At 45.9% G+C, this 14,692-nt stretch overlaps 2 pseudogenes; one reads left to right on the top strand and one right to left on the bottom strand.

Moving 5' to 3' along the window:
- Window positions 1-341: 341 nt before the first annotated feature.
- LOC128070963 (testis-specific Y-encoded protein 1-like) lies at window positions 342-2,570 on the top strand (annotated as a pseudogene).
- A 10,513-nt stretch (window positions 2,571-13,083) lies between these two features.
- Window positions 13,084-14,369, bottom strand: LOC128071052 (zinc finger protein 280B-like; annotated as a pseudogene).
- Window positions 14,370-14,692: the final 323 nt, after the last annotated feature.

Raw genomic sequence — 14,692 nt, 5'->3', positions numbered from 1 at the left:
AGGAACCACGGAAGATGCCATCCGGTCTAGGGGCGTGTCCATCGTGTGCTGTCCACCACCCTCTCGGCCACTGATCTAGATTTGGGTCAGCTGCCTGTGCGTGGCTCACAGCCTAGGGCCCCGCCTGTATGGCTGATGTCCCAGGGCCCATTAACCCTGTCCTGGGCTGCCACCGTCCGTTTCTATAGTTCAGGCTACCCACCGCCCCCCCCCCCCACACACACACGCGAGCCATAGCCTCTGAACCATGCCCCACACTCCCCACAGCAAAAACACTAGTGGGCCCCACAGGATTACTGCACCCTGGGCCGCCATTGCTCACCACTTGCTGTGGTGCTATTATGTCCTGTCCCTTAGCGTCTGACCCAGGCTGGGGTCATGGCCAGAGCCAAGAGGAGCGTGAGAGGAATGCGGGAGCGTCCTGGGACCCCAGACCTCCTTAGCTGTGAGCTCCTTAGGTGCTCAGGGGGATGGGGCCCCGTGGCCTGTCCTGGTGATGCTGCGCATGGCTGGGACATTGCAGCCACCAGTGGCCACACCAGGCAAAGATGCCACCCTCTTCAGAGTGGAGGCAGGAGAGGACGGCGAGGCCCAGGTGGACGGAGTCGTGGCAGGGATCAGACGGGGTTTCCAGCTGCTTCCAGAGGACATCACTGAGGATGTGGAGGTTGTGCCGCATGAGTAACAGCGACAGGGGTCCTCCCTGGAGCTGGAGGAGAAGACGGTGGAGGAGCAGTGCCAGGAAAGGCCTGGAGGCCCGAGTGAGCTCCCGGCACTAGATGTGATCCAGGCACTGGCGACCCTGCAAGTGGAACTGAGCTCTGAGCCTGAGAAAACCTACAGGGCCTACGTTTGGTTCATGTGCAAGAGCCATGAGAGGAGGAAGCGGGACTTGGCTCAGAAGAGTGCCATCATCCAGGGCATCCCTGGCTTCTGGGCCAACGTGGTATCCTTCCTGCTACTCCTTGTGGTCCGCTGCTCAGGAGGAGGGGGAGGTGCAGAGGCAGGAGCAGGAGGAGGGGTGGAGGCGAGGGGGCAGGATGGTGGACCCTGAAGGAAGTGTGGTACTGGGCAATTGGCAGGCTCCAAAGGCACAGCTGAGTAGAGTCCGGGCAGGGCCACACCTGTAAGTGTCGCAGCCATGACCCTGTGTGTCTACTTCAGGCCTGCATCTGAGGAGGAACAGCCTCTAAGTCAGAAATGACCAGAGACAGTACACCAGAGCCGCCTTAGCTGACAGTTATTGTTGTCAAGGTGAATGATTCCTTAAATAACTGAGATATGGGAGTCACACACACACACGCACACACACACACACACACACACACACAAACCCACAGAACATATGTAGACATACACTAGCCAACCCCAACCCCTTTGCTTTCAGACATGGTTTGTCACAACGATTGTTAGTCCTACCATGTAGGCAGTGACATGCCACTACCCAGCATACACAGGTCTGGGAAATGATAGCTATCAGAAACAGCCCCTGCCTGGGGAATGCAGACCACCTCAGATACAGAACACCACCAGGAACACAGAGCCATGAGGTTGTCTGATGGTATGGCAGGGCCTGAGCTCATCAGTAGTGGCTGGGTAAGCAGAAGTGCCCAGCATCCTTGAAGATGCCTCTTCCCGTGTCCTTCTTCCACCCCAGACTAGGGCTGATGTGCCTGGCTCTTCTGGGCCCAGCATGTGGCATAAATGGCTCCTTGACCTCAAGCAGATTATGAACCACCCTCAAGTTCCTGTCATGATCAGCGACCAAGATAAAGACTTTCTCAGCTACATGATCGACTTGAATGTCAGTGAGGGAGACTGAGGACAGGTGGGCATGGGACTTGGTGGGGTGTGGGAGGATCATGTTATCCATGTCCTACACTGTGAGAGTTTGGAGAGGCTTCGTGGAAGCTGTTAATGCCTGCCTGGGAGGCAAGCTGAGGACCCTAGAAGCTTGCACCTTTTCCCTCCTCCCTGTCCTAGCAGGTACAGGTGCGAGCCGTCCACGGTCATGCAGCAAGCTGATCTTTTCCTTTCGAGACCACCCCTATTTCTTGAAAAGAGTGATCATAAAGGAGTATTACCTTGACATCACTGGTAACACGTGAGTCCAGGAATGATGATTGTGGGTGTGCAGGGGTGTGGATGATCCACCTCTGGGATCCACACCCATCTCCCCTCTCTTCCTGCAGGGTATAGGGGACATCGTTCCACTCCAGTCCGTTGGTTCTGGGACTTTGAACAGGGAGCACCAGCTGCAGGCTGGACACCAGGAGCCTTAACTTTCTCAACTGGTTGTCAGGCCACAACTGCCCAGAATCAAACAGGATTGCTGAGGTGGTATTGTTTTGGTCCTGCATACAGTTGATGATTGTTGTTGGAGTTCTTGGCTGCTCGTGTGAGGGTTCAGATCCTGGTCAGCCCAGGGATAAGCTTGCTCAGCAGCAACGTGTTGCCAGCAGATTATCAGCGAAGATCAGTGGGATGATCTCCTGAAGGACTACCCCAGGAGAGAAGATTTTTCCACGACAGAAACACGTGTGGTGAAGGGGTCTGGAGGTGGGCCATGAAGGGACAGCCTTGTGCTAGCCGGGACACTGTCCTTTCCCAAATGGGCTTGCTCAGTCTCATGCACGCTGGCTGCGGAGTCTGAATTTGGGCCACGCATGTAGCAAGTGGCCTGCTGAGACTGGGGGCTTGGGGATTCAGTGTGTCTGTGAGTGAAGCAAGTCCCCTCAAATCAGTTGTGGTTGCAGAGTTGAGAGTGCTAGGTGATACTATTAGAGGCAGGGTGAATTAAGTTCCTTTGTCAGAATCATCCTTCCATGGGTCCTTCCATCTCCTGGCCTCCTGTTGCTCACTGAGTTTGAGATTGCCTGTGCCTTACACTCCCGCCCCTTACCCTGGGAAGGCCTAAAATTGCAAGGGCGTCCTCTCCGGGGTCCCAGTGCACCTGTGTGCTGACTTTGGGATCTTCTGTGAAATTCCACGTCCACCACTTGGTGGCTCAGCACCACCACACATGCTGCGCTGGAAGCGGCTTCAGGCTGCCTTGGGAAAATACGGAAGAATTCGTGGAGAAGGTGAACAGGGAGCCCCAAGGGCAGGACATGGTGCCTACTGTCGCCATCTCCGCCATTGCTGGCCTCGGTCGCCTTCACCTCCTGAAACACCTATGTTCGTTATTTGCATTTGTGTCCCCGTGCTGAGCGTGTGTGTGTATACACACGTGCTTATTTGTGCTGCCTGTGTGTGTGTGTGTGTGTCCAGCCCAGGGCAGAGGCAGAGATGAAGGCGGCAGGAGAGGAGGTGCTGAGCAACCAGAAGAGGAATCATGAGGCGACCAGGCTGAAGGTGGTCAGTCGCCGTATCTCTGCACTGACCCTGCCCAGGATGGGAACGAGGAAAGGATGGCCAGTGATAACTCCAGACTGTGGCTCCAGATATCTGCAATTAGACCAGATACAAAACATGCTCATCAGTTCTACCGTGTTGTTGTGTGTGTTTGGATCAGGAAAAGGGTTTCACGGTCTAAGGATTCACACAGAGCAAATCACGTGGGGTGGGGCTTTGAAACCACTGCCTGTGGAGCCCTCAGTGTGTGGGGCCACGGGCTGGCCTCTGGAAATGATGGACGTGCCTATGGCAAGACCCGGGATGGTGAGGCTAAGGTCCTGCCGAGATGGGCAGAGAGCTGAAGGAGAAAGAGTCACAGATTGCCTGCTGCACTGGAGACTTGTTCCACACACATGTGACAAGGAGAACTGGGAAGGTCCTGGGCCAGTGCTGCCCCAGATCAGCCCAGCAGCCAGCACACGCCCTCCCTGAGGGTGGCACACACTGGCACGGTATGACACAAAACATGAGATGTGCTAAAGTATGCTGTATCTGCAAAACCACAGGCATCCTAGGAGAGACATGCTGTGAGCGTGGCATGCCTCCAGGCACTTCCAGCCTGCCTCCCTGGCAGTGCCCAAAGGCGAGGAAAGCGCAAGTGGCCTTACCTGTGTGACCCTATGCCGGGATATGCCTGTGAGGGAGGGAACAGAGAAAAGACAAGGGCGGTGGGTAAACTGCATGTCCCAAGGGACCCCAGGAGAGGGAGACAGAGAAGCCCCTGGCACAGTTCAGGGCCTGCTGGTTTTCAGGGTCCAGACTCTAGGCAGTAGCGGTCCTGCCAAAGATACCCCATGGTCCATGCTGAAAGTTCTGACATGAATTCCTTCTTTTCTTTGGGGTCTTGCCCCTGGCTTTGGGGGCCTGAAGGGCAAAGGTGCACGTCTGCACCTGAAGGAGGATTCTGGTAGTCTTGCTCAAGCAGAGTCTCTGATTGTGTTGTAGGGGATCTGCACCCAGGTGACACTCAGAGGGATGCTGCCTTCCAGGTGACCGTCTTGGATGTCCCTGGGCCCAACCGGGCACTGGCTGCCTTGGCAACAGGTGCTGTGTAGGGAAGCAGGGATGCATGACTGTAGGGAGTCCGACCTGGGCCTAATGAGAGCAACTGAAACAGAGCCTTGGCATTTAGCAAATCACTGAGGCATGGGTGGTTCAAGCCCTCTTGGTCCATTTCAGATAGTAACACTGCTTTCTGTCCAACGGAGGCATTAGCTCTGGGCCCAGAAACTGCAGGTTTCCCAGGGCATCATCCGTTGGGGGACTCCATGTGCATGGGTAGTGTTAAACACAAAGGAAGATGTGTAGGGATGCCACCTTACTTTTATGGCCTCCAGTTCCATTCTTGGTATCGGAAGAGACCCTGTATCATGTGCACCTTCTTCACAACCTTGCATCAGACCCAGGCCTGTCACAGTCTCTGGGGGCTTTTGGAGGCTCAGGCATTTCTGGCCTTTTCCTGCTACGTGGAGATAGCACGTGGGGGCACAGGCAGATGGTGCACACAGAACGCTACACAGATAGGAAGAACAGGGGGCCTCATTCAGAATGCTGGGGGCTGTAACGGGTGGTAGGCTAGCAAGAGGGGCACAACATTGACAAGGAATGACCTAGATAGGGGCACACCGAGAAAGCAGTTCTTCAAGTCAGCTGAGCTCAGAGGTCCTTGTTTTCTGGTCCCCTGAAGGAATGCACAGGCAATGGATCAGGCCAACGTGACTGGTACTGTGAAGCTGTCCAAGGTGATGGGAGAATGCAGAAGGCAGGCACATGTTATACAGCTGTTCATGCCAAGAACTTCCAACCCTGCCCGCTGCTCTGCAGGCCAGTCCCTGTCAATAGCAAATGCCAAGGTTTTGGAACCTTTGAGGATAAGGCACAGAGGTAGAAGTGTAACATGACATGATCGATGAGCAAGTGAGAAAACAAGGACAAAGACATGTGGGTGCTTACCAAAATTCACGTTCCTGAAAAAGAAAGCTTGTACTTCGGCATATGGACAGGTTTCCTCTCAGCGATGTTACTGTGTACACACATAGGTTTGTGCACATGTGTGCGCAGAAATTTGAGTGCTTACCAAAATTCATGTTCCTGGAAAAGAAAACTGTACTTCTGCATATGGACAGGTTTCCTCTCAGTGATGTTACTGTGTTCACCCATACATTTGTGCACATCTGCGTGTGGACATTTGAGTGCTTGCCAAAATTCATGTTCCTGGAGAAGAAAACTTGTACTTCTGCATATGGACAAGTTTCCTCTCGGGGATGTTACTGTGTACACGTGTATGTTTGTGCACATGTGTGCGTAGAAATTTGAGTGCTTATCAAAATTCATGTTCCTGGAAAAGAAAGCTTGTACTTCTGCATATGGACAAGTTTCCTCTCAGCGATGTTACTGTGTACACATGTATGTTTCTGCACATTTGCAGGCAGAAATCCCTGCCAGTTCGCTTGAGAGTATGAGCTATTGCAACTGACCTAGCCAGGTGATAGAAGTTGGACAGCAAAAACATGAAGTTCTTAGGGAAAGGTACATAGTCTCTGGCCAGCAGAAGCACTGAAGCCAGGGAATCGCTCCCCGTTATCTCACTGAGCAAACACGTTCTAAGTGGAATCACAGTCGTGCAGCTAGAATGCCTGGCAGAAAGGAGAGGCAGGAGGAAAGAGCCTGGGGAGTGTGAAGAGGAAAGTCCACTACACCTGCAGTTTATGAAAACTAGAAAATGTACCTAATGTGCAGGGAGGACAAACTGTACTTAATTAATTGACTTATCTAAGAGGATTTCCATCCAAACAGCCAGAAGTGCTTCCTGGTCTCTTCTTGCTGCCTGTAGTAAAACATGAAGGGAATTTTTCTAAAAATTTGGCAATTTTTCAGTCTTTTAAGACGACAGAAGATGTTAAAGTTAATGACTCTCAAGCAAGATCATATCCAGGGCATTGAGATTAGGTGGTCTAAATATAATATTTTACACCACCAACAGGCCAGTTCTTCTTCGTATTATTTTTTATAAACAAAGGTGTTCTACAGGTGAGTGTGACTGTAAAATTGTTTGGTAAGCCTCAGAAAGCTGGAAGGGGATGCCTCATGGCATTATTTAGTCAGGCCAATACCCTCCAAAGAGTTTAGGGGTGTCACTCCGAGATCCTTTCAGTCACACAGTAAGACTTCTACCAAGGTTCAGGGTGTTATCCCTCAGCTATCTCAGCAGAAAACCAAGACAGAGTAAGCCTTATTATGAAGACATGTGTGATTGTGGCTTTGGAGTGGGGTGCTTTGCCATGAACACCAGTAAGAGTATCAGGAGACACACCAAGGTTTTAAGATAACATATTTAAGTTCAGCTCGGACTGCAAGGACCAGCAATAGTACAAAATAGGAGCTCTGGACTTCTACCTTCTACAAGCAGGAAGTAGGCTAGGGAGACTGTTTCACGTAACCATATACTAGCCACCTTTCACGCAACGGCATCACGTCAGGGGGTAGAGTTAAAAAATCAGAGACTGAAGCCGAGGAAGTTTCCAGGCCTTAAATACTAATCAAAGGACTGCCCACAAGAACCCATGGGATTTCACAACTGCTACTACTGACTCCCATCTCCCCTCCCCTTTCTGGAACAGGAGTGTCTATGAAGGTTATCTATGCCCCAACATACCACCACTGTATGTCGGCTGTGAAAGGGAGCAGATTTACTCATCTCTTTTGCTCACACATCCTCCGGTCTAGAGGAACTACACTTGTATAATTTGAACTGATGTGTTGGAGACTTGAGAGGCTCTTGGACTGCAAGGAGATCAAACCAGTCAATCCTAAAGTAGATTTCTCCTGCATATTCATTCGAAGGACTGATGCTGAAGCTGAAGCTCCAATACTTGGGCTACCTGATGCGAATAACTGACTCTTTGGAAGAGACCGTGATGCGGAAAAAAATGAAGGTAGGAGAAGGGGACAGCAGAGGATGGGATTGTTGGATAGCATCATCGACTCAATGGACTTGAGTCTGAGCAAGCTCCTGGAGTTGACGGACAGGGGAGCCTGCAGGGCTGCAGTCCATGGGGTCGCAAATACGACACAACTGAGCAACAGAACACTTGAGATACTGTACACGTGGACCCTGATCCATAGCTGGACCTGACTTAGACGACAAGGTCCTGAACTTCAAGTTAATGCTATAACAGATAAATCGTTTGAAAGCATTGGCAGGAAAATGCATTTTGGACATACAAGCATGTAAACAGTTTCCGGCCATCTGTGTACCACGCGGTTTTAAACTATGTCCACGGTTCCTTCCTTCTCCCCTTCACATGTGTGGTGGACTTAGTGGCTCACTTCTCATGTTAGAATATTGTAGAAATGAACAATGAAGCGTCTGAGACTAGGTCATAAAAGGCACTGCAGCCTCCTTGCTCATCCTCTTGGATCACTCACTCTAGAAGCCAGCTTAGTCATATCTTGGGAACACTCACGTAGCCCTTTAGAGAGGCCCATGTGAAAGAACCGAGGCTTTCTCCCAACAGCCAGCAAGCAAACTGGTTTCAACAGCTATGTGAGTAAGCCATCTTGGAAGGAAATCCACCGGCGCATGGCAAGGCTTCAGAGGATGGCAATCTCATGAGACACTGAGCCACAACACTCAGCTGAATTACTCCTGGATTCCCAACTTTCACCAGCAGTATGAAACTATATTGTTTCAAGCTGCTAGTTTTGGCTAATTGGTTATGCAGCACTCGTTCATTAATGCACTGCCAACTTTGGGCAATGCCTTTATTCAGGGCTGCCTGTCCATCTAGTCCAATCTAATCCAGAATCTGCTACTTCACTTTAGAAAACACAGCCCACCCTTGATTTGACCACCCTCAGTATCAGATCAAATATCATTTCACTCACCTGAATATCTTATCAGCCTTGCCTAGCCTCAGCAATGATCCTCTCAGTTGAGCCAGAATCCACCCTCACCCTTATAGTCCTCTTAATAAGTTTCCGTCCACTGACACCCATTCTGTTATTGTTGTCCATTGCTTTTCAGTCTCCCATCTCTGTTTGTAATCCCATGGACCCACCCTGTTCCTTAGCTATAAATCCCAGCTGCATCCCTGCAGGAGTCAGACATAAGCTCAATCTCTCTCCCATGTTATAATACCCCACTGTAGTACTCTTACCTTGAATCAAGTTTTCCTTACCACCTTTTGGAAGTGTTATGAATAATTTTTTAACATTGCCAAGTTCTGTTAGTAAGGATAATTCTCAAAGGAATATAGTTTTATACCTTACTCTCTATACTATATTCATTTGGGGGAACAAATATCTAAAATTAAAACATTTTATGTTTTCACCATACAAACAGAAAATATCTTTGAAACTACATTTACATATCTTAAAACATGTAGGAATCTGAAAAGGATGTGTGTATAGACATGTCAGTGTATACACACACATACCCTCAGAGCTCCAAGGAAAACTTAATTCTCAGCAAACGATAAATTAGAACATTCAGCCTGAAAATAGTGAAATCTTTGGAATCAACTTGCCAAAAATCTTAGACAATGAAATTTTAATTAAAAACCATGTATACATAAAAATATTTGGGATTCAGACAAAACTGCTAAATAAAGATAGGTCAATCCCTAAACCATCTATGAGAAAAAAAAAAAAAGAAGAAATCCTCAGTATCATGTAATAACCTATAACGGAAAAGAACCTACCAAAGAATAGATACGTATCTGCATAACTAAATCACTCTGATATACATCTGAAATTAAAGACTGTAAATTTAATACATTAACAGAGAAAAAAATTGTAAAGAAAGCTTCTAAAATACAAAGATACAAAAGAAAAAATCCTAAAGAATGTAGAAAGTATATATGAATTGAAACAAAAATAGAAAACAACAAAAATAAACCTTGTTGGGATAATAAAGCAAGAGCTGCTTCTTGGAAAAAGAAAATCAGAAACATTGATACAACGGTGGGAAATCTAATAAGGGGACAAGGAGGTTAATTATGGGATTCTGAGAGGATAATATTCAACTCTGAGTGGAATTACATTTGTTTCAGGAAAGGTCCAGTCAAGCAAAAACCTGGAGAAAGAAAGGGAAGGAAAGAAAGAGGAAGAGAGACAAGGGAACAAAGCAAGAAAAAGAAAGGAACGAACGGAGAACGAAAGAAAAGTAAATGTCTCAACAAATGTTGTAAACTATCCAATCAAACAATTCTCTTCAAGATCTAAAAACAGAAACGGAAATTTATTAAGCCAGATACTCACTGCTTTTGATGGTACTCAGAACAAGAAAGCCCATTTACACATCACTATTTAGAAGCTCAGAACTGGCCAACACCAATACGATTATTTAAAAAAATAAAAATATGCCATGTTATTTGTAAAAAGACAGACAGCAGAAATAATTTTTTAAAAATTATTTCTACAAATACTAATTTTACTTACAATGTTTGGCAACATTAATAAAATAATAAATTTTTCCCAAAAGAACAAGCACAGCAGACAAGGAAATTCACAAAGGGCAGTAACAAAATAGTCATGTTGACAGATCTTCAATATATTCGTAAAGAAAACAAAGTGTCATTGTGTGAACAAAATATAGAGGTATCAATAGAAAAACAGAGGAAGCTCCTGAAAGAACTCAACTCACTATTAACTATCTTTTATTTGCAGGCACAGAATCTGACTCAAGTTAAATCTAAGAAGCAAAGCCCTGAGGTTATTATCTCTTCGTTTGTGTGTGTGTGTGTGTGTCTGTGTGTGTGTGTGTGTGTGTGTGAAAATTTAGGAAATTTAGGCTGGAGAGGGAAGAAGAGGATAGAGACTTCAAGTGCCTTGAAGGAGGAGGAGGAAAGAGAGGGGGTTGGAGATTTGATTGTGTTATTTGAACAGCATTGGTGAAGCTCAAACAAGGGAGGTAGCAAGCCATGCAGGCCTACGGGAAGAGCATTTCCCGAAGAACAGCACTTGCAGTCTCTGGATCGGGAAGAAATGGAATTTGATGGAGGAAAACCAAGGCCAGTGTTGTCAAAAAGAGTACATTCGTGGGGAAAAGAGTAGAGTAGAAGGACAGAGAATGGAAGAGAGGAAGCAGTCAGGGACCATATTGCTGGAACCTTTTAATTTGGCAATAAATACAACTTGTCCTCCTTAGGAGCATACTTCACAGCAACTAACAGTAACAGTGTTGATAATACTCAGCAACAATAAAAACACATAACTAAAACATTTCGTATTTTTTACTACAGAAATCGAAGAAAGGAGATAAGAATGCAATAGTCTGCGTATTTATTTACACACAGAGTTTTCACCTGAGACCAGAATACACACACACTCTTTATACAACTAAAAGTGGTTTAAGCTGACACTCAGCAAAGTGCTTGGGCCCAAGTAAACTAACTGGAAAGGCCTAGTAAAATATTCAAAGTGCAAATAAACCAATCAAGCTTCGAGTAAATAAACACAATTTATTTGAATTTGAATTTACACTCAGGAAATTACCTAAAATGGAGACAATAGACTCACTACAGCTTAATCATCTGTAGTCCTTCCTCTTCAGTTCTGAGAGGGATGCTAACCCCTTGGTGATTATCACTTTCCAGCATTTTGGGAAAGCTTAGAGGACTTAAATAAATTGAGGAGTGGGGAGAGTGGGGAGAGACAAAGAGGAGGAGAAAGGAAGAGGAAACGGAGAGATTGCTCCTGGCATAGGTCTACAGACAGGATCCCAGCTTCCTTGAATGGTGCACAGAGACTGCTAGCTATCTGTGCCAGAAGTGGAGAAGGGGTGACATTCAACTCCAGGAGGAGACTCAACTCCAAGGACCTACAGAGGCAGCCAAGTGTGCTGATGTTCAGGAACCAATACTTAGAGGGTACCCCACAGGTCTGTGAAAGAGCCCTTGGAGACCGCAAGAAAAAAAGGTTTCCACAAGTATAATCACAGATTAGATGGTTGGCGAGATTAGAGGAAGGATAACTCTATGACCTGATAATTACTGAAATACAGGAGACAATTCTTGCACATCAGACTGTGTCAAGAAAGACTGAAACTCAATTAGTTTGATACAATGGGAAATTACACACGCCAAGAATTAGCTGTTAACGCTACTACATTTGTGTCCAAGGCAAGATAAGATACAAAACTGAAATCTTCACATGTTCAACTAGGGTAAGACACATGTAACTGGAAAATATAAGGAAGAGTTCTAAAAAGGGTTTAATCACCCTGGACTATTTTTATCCACCATATTTACTATTCTTGGACAACTCCATTGTAGCTTAAGGGTAAGAGAACTCAATTTAGCCCAATTCAAAAGCTGAACAGATTTCCTGTGTTTGATCCTTTGCAGTTAAAACTATGGGTCCAGCACAAATCAAATTGGACGTCAAGGCTCTCTTTCCTTTGGGAATTTTAACTTGCTTTGCTACTGTGTCTGACACAGATATGCCTACCTCATTGGGACTACAGGCCAGCCAACTGGCAAAGGGGACGCAACGAATCAAATTCCCCTTTTGATCACTCAACAGGAGGTCCACAGGCACCAGGTCTCATTCTATTAACTATCTCTGCTTCTCCAACTGCAGTCAGTGATACACAGGGCCTGTTTGATGCTTGCAAGGGTCTCTCACCAAACACAGGCATTTTAACCATTGGCTTCCTTGAGATGTCCCTGGGCTAGGTAAATGCACTCTGAGACAGTGTTCCTTCTACCTTGGCTCTATGCCTGGAGTGAATGTATGCCTCTTCCTCAGCTGGGACAAGAAGCCACAGCTCTTCACTGATTAAATCCCGTGTCTGGTCCAAACTCACATCATAGCTTCTCCATCAACTTCTCCACTGCACGCTTTCAGAGCCAGGTTATCTTCGATCAGCCCAAGAGGCACTTCAGAGAGTGACATTCAAATCTGGCTATATAGCTGATACTGAGAACTTCAAGGCATGAAAACAGTTGAAAATTACGTTGCTAAAACACTCTACAGATTATATGTATACTAGAGCTTTCGAACTTACAAGTAACATCAGCTACCGAAATAGGTTCTTACTTTTCCTTTCTCCACTTCTCTCATTCTCTCTCTCTCACACACACGTGCACACAATCTTTTTACATGTTAAGACAATTATATGAAAAACAGATAATAGACTTTTAAATAACATCTCAATACGCAGATCAAACGACACTGTACTTCCTGTATTTAAAACAAAATCACATAAATTACCCATCGGTTTCCCTATATTTGATATTATTGAATAATGCTATAATTTGATCTTTTTGGTTTTAATGGGGTTTTTAACTTTGACTGAAATACTTGCTTCAGACTTACTGAAAGCAGAATTAACTTTTTTCTTCTTTTTTTGACCTCCTACTTTTAGATTTGGGGGGTGATGATTCAAAATCAGATGTGTTCACGGTAATGGACGCTACTTCCACCAATCCTGGTTGAAGGGGTTCCAGTGATACCTGAATAACAATTTTTGTTTCAGGAGACAATCCTTCTAGCTGCTTAGGCTTCTTAAACATTTGATGACACTGGGTCTTGTGCTCCCTTTCCTCTTTGGAAGTTAAAAACTGCAGCCGACATTTGGAACACTGGCGAAAACTCTTTTCCCAGTGCCCTCTATGATGACGTCCGTAGGCTGTTGCAGTTTTAAAAATTTTGAGACAAAACGGGCAAAGTAAATTCTTAGTGTTACCACGGTATGCTCTGAAATGTGCATCCACATCTGCAAAAAATGATGATCTGTAACTGCAAACCTGGCATACATAGGGCATTTCACCAGGCTTATGATTGTCTTTCATGTGCTCTAAGAGAACCTGATCTGTGTCAAAGGACAACTCACAGATGCGACAGACTGTGGAGGGCCCCTGGGGAGTGTGGACACTTTCAATGTGACACTGCATCTGGAAGGGAGTAGGAAACTGGCGGAGGCAGTGCCGGCAGGTGGTGTGGGTTTTCCAGCTGTCACCTCTCTGCCTCTCAAGTTCCAAATGGTGCTTCATGTGATTCATAAACTTGACATTTTTTAGAACTTTCAAGCAGCTGAGGCATTTAAACGCTGTGTGGGTCTTCGGTTCTGGCTGCCCAACTCCTATATGCTCTCCATAGTAGAAGTCACCAAGTAACACAATCAGCTTTCCTTCTGTGGGATCACCAATTTTGTTTGGACTTGCTAAACTTGCAAAATCAGTTTTTGTCAGTCCATTTTCCCCTAAAGGTCTTACAGGCTTGCAATGACCATTGTCCTTTGGAAAAGGTGTTGGACAAGGTTCTCCATTCTGAACATGGCTTAGTGAGGTATGGACACGGTCTGGTGTGCTTTGCTGAGTGGTCACTGTATGAAAAATACCTGAAAGGGACAAAGCTAAAGAATGTTCCCCTATAATGCCATCACTGAGCTTAGGCCTTCTGGGATTTCTGCTATTTGTTTCACAAGTGGAAAGTCGCTTTGAGACATGAGGACTTTTATTCATATCTCCTGCAGAAACCGCTCTTTCTACTGGATGCTGCAATGAACTTGTGAAGGTAATCAAAGAAGAACATGACTCCTTTGAAAAGCACTTCGGCACTCTTTGTGGTGAAATACTTTTATAATCAGCTTGAGATGGAGGTTCAATAATAATAGGACTATCTGTTGATCTTGATTCAGAGTCAGAAACTGGCAAGACAGTCTTTGCTTCTGATGTAGGAGTCACATGACTAACAGGCTGTAATTTGTCAGCGTTACCTTTCCTGAAGTGACCATACCTTTTTCTCCTTGAACAAGAACCTGGGGTATCTCTGCTCAGTACGTTTGAAACGACTGGTTTTGAAGCTGAGCTCATCCCAACAAAGATCACGTCAGCATCTTCATTTACATGTTCCACTCCGACCAAGATCACTTCATCATCATCATCATCTGCTTGTTTGGTTTCTCCCTCCCTTTTCCGTACTTCTGGCTCTTGTTCTTCTTCACGTAACATACATGGTAGTTCCATATTTTGAGTACTTTTTTATTCTTAGAGGGTGCGGCCACAAGTCCCAGTGCTTCCTTTATACAAACTGCCACCTAAGTATAAACATACTACATATTAGTTAAGTACAGAAAAATGGGCTATTTGATTATCTCCAAAACTCTAGAGTAGTTATAAACACCCGATTCTTACAGACAAAGACACTGAGTGTCAACGAGACTCATTGACAGCTGAAAAACCTATGACTACAAGTCTACATGGCTCTAGAATCATATCTTTGTCCCATGTTCACTTTAACCTCTTCTATTTAAAAAAATAAAGAAAAAAAACCCAAAAACCCACCACGA

This window comes from Budorcas taxicolor, chromosome Y (assembly GCF_023091745.1).
Source record: "Budorcas taxicolor isolate Tak-1 chromosome Y, Takin1.1, whole genome shotgun sequence".
Lineage (NCBI taxonomy): Eukaryota > Metazoa > Chordata > Mammalia > Artiodactyla > Bovidae > Budorcas > Budorcas taxicolor.
This window is presented reverse-complemented; position numbering and strand designations above follow the sequence as displayed.